This window comes from Salvelinus namaycush, chromosome 9 (assembly GCF_016432855.1).
Source record: "Salvelinus namaycush isolate Seneca chromosome 9, SaNama_1.0, whole genome shotgun sequence".
In the NCBI taxonomy this organism is placed as follows: Eukaryota; Metazoa; Chordata; class Actinopteri; order Salmoniformes; family Salmonidae; genus Salvelinus; species Salvelinus namaycush.
This window is the reverse complement of record NC_052315.1, coordinates 2120638-2123137: the sequence shown is the minus strand read 5'-3', so window position 1 is coordinate 2123137 and position 2500 is coordinate 2120638. Positions and strand designations below refer to the sequence as shown.

Sequence of the window (2500 nt, the reverse complement as noted above, 5' to 3'; positions counted from 1 at the left end):
TCACCAGTAGAGCCACAAGCAGTAGAGTCACCAGTAGAGTCACCAGCAGTAGAGTCACCAGCAGTAGAGTCACCAGCAGCAGAGTCACCAGCAGCAGAGTCACCAGCAGTAGAGTCACCAGCAGTAGAGTCACCACCAGTAGAGTCACCAGTAGTAGAGTCACCAGTAGAATCACCAGCAGTAGAGTCAGCAGTAGAGTCAACACCAGTAGAGTCACCAGTAGAGTCACCAGCAGTAGAGTCACCAGCAGTAGAGTCACCAGTAGAGTCACCAGTAGAGTCACCAGTAGAGTCACCAGCAGTAGAGTCACCAGTAGAGTCACCAGTAGTAGAGTCACCAGTAGAGTCACCAGCAGTAGAGTCACCAGTAGAATCACCAGCAGTAGAGTCAGCAGTAGAGTCAACACCAGTAGAGTCACCAGTAGAGTCACCAGTAGAGTCACCAGTAGAGTCAGCAGTAGAGTCAACACCAGTAGAGCCACCAGTAGAGTCAACACCAGTAGAGTCACCAGTAGAGTCACCAGTAGAGTCACCAGTAGAGTCAGCAGTAGAGTCAACACCAGTAGAGTCACCAGTAGAGTCACCAGTAGAGTCACCAGTAGTAGAGTCACCAGTAGAGTCACCAGCAGTAGAGTCACCAGCAGTAGAGTAGCTACATTGTTGCGTGTCCCAACTGGCACCCTCTCACTTATGTGGTGTACTACTTTTCACCAGGGTCCATAGTGCTCTGGTCAAAAGTAGTGCACAATGTCAAATCAAATCGAATCCAATTGTATTTGACACATGCTTGGTAAACAATACGTGTAGACGATGGGCCGTTCCCAACAACGCAGACAGAAAGAACACAGAGTCAACAGAAACACAAGGATCAAATAGACTAAATAGATTAAATATGCAGGGGAATAGAATGTCATTTGGGACGTACCAAGATCAATATAAAACGGGGGAGTGTTCCAAGGAACATACTGCTTCCTACTCTCTAGAACAATGATGTCACCCACTAACGAGTCAATGATGTTCCTCGCGGACGTAGGAGGGGGAGGGGAGGGGGTATTGTTTTCATTCGTTTGGAGCATAGAGCAATAAACTCCATTGTACGGAAATAACTTGTCGCTGTGAGTTGAGGCTGCAACATTTCAGTCATAAACAGAACAGTAAATCATGTTGAGTTTAATTGAATGTCCCGTGGCAGAGAGAATGTGTTTGGCACCTGACAGATGACACACACTGACCTAACGTTCTCCTAGGACTGTGTGTGTGTGTTTGTGTGTGTGTGTGTGTGTGTGTGTGTGTGTGTGTGTGTGTGTGTGTGTGTGTGTGTGTGTGTGTGTGTGCGTGTGAGCGAGCCTGTGTGCGTGCGTGTGTGTGTGTGACTATATCTGGTCTCTCGCCTGCCTGCCCTAGGCCACGTGTCTCTCTAACCCTTCATCATGGACCTCTTCAGTGGTTTTAGAATTACCGTGCTCAGTAGAAGACTATGTGATGGCTCAGTAGAAGACTACGTGATGGCTCAGTAGAAGACTATGTGATGGCTCAGTAGAAGACTATGTGATGGCTCAGTAGAAGACTATGTGATGGCTCTCTGAAGACTACGTGATGGCTCAGTAGAAGACTATGTGATGGCTCAGTAGAAGACTATGTGATGGCTCAGTAGAAGACTACGTGATGGTTCAGTAGAAGACGATGTGATGGCTCAGTAGAAGACGATGTGATGGCTCAGTAGAAGACTATGTGATGGCTCAGTAGAAGACGATGTGATGGCTCAGTAGAAGACTATGTGATGGCTCAGTAGAAGACTACGTGATGGCTCTCTGAAGACTATGTGATGGCTCAGTAGAAGACTATGTGATGGCTATCTGAAGGCGATGTGATGGCTCAGTAGAAGACTATGTGATGGCTCAGTAGAAGACTGTGATGGCTCAGTAGAAGACTATGTGATGGCTCAGTAGAAGACTACGTGATGGCTCAGTAGAAGACTATGTGATGGCTCTCTGAAGACTATGTGATGGCTCAGTAGAAGACTATGTGATGGCTATCTGAAGGCGATGTGATGGCTCAGTAGAAGACTATGTGATGGCTCAGTAGAAGACTAGGCGATGGCTCTCTGAAGACTATGTGATGGCTCTCTGAAGACTATGTGATGGCTCTCTGAAGACTAGGCGATGGCTCTCTGAAGACTAGGCGATGGCTCTCCGTCATCCTGCCTCCCATCTTTTCAGACTAGACTTCAGAATAAAGGATTCAAGTTTTTTCAAGAGTCTTCATATCAGTCTCTGTTGATCATAAAGCACTCCAATTCACTGTTTTAGATATTTATGTACCAAGATGTTTAAATAAACGTAAACCTAAGCATAATGTAAACGTGATGATTCATGCTAGAGAGGCTCCTCTATGGACATGGATCAGTGAGGGACATAAAAGGACAATAAAACGGTCTCTCCTTAAATCCCATCTAAGCTCAGGCTTTCCCGACATAGAAACCAATAGGATAGAACATTCAG

At 46.3% G+C, this 2500-nt stretch overlaps 1 protein-coding gene across 1 annotated transcript in view; it reads right to left on the bottom strand.

Moving 5' to 3' along the window:
* The window catches only part of dpt (dermatopontin), a 21790-nt gene that overhangs the window by 18195 nt on the left and 1095 nt on the right, over nucleotides 1–2500 (bottom strand). The gene's annotated exons all lie outside the window — the stretch shown is intronic.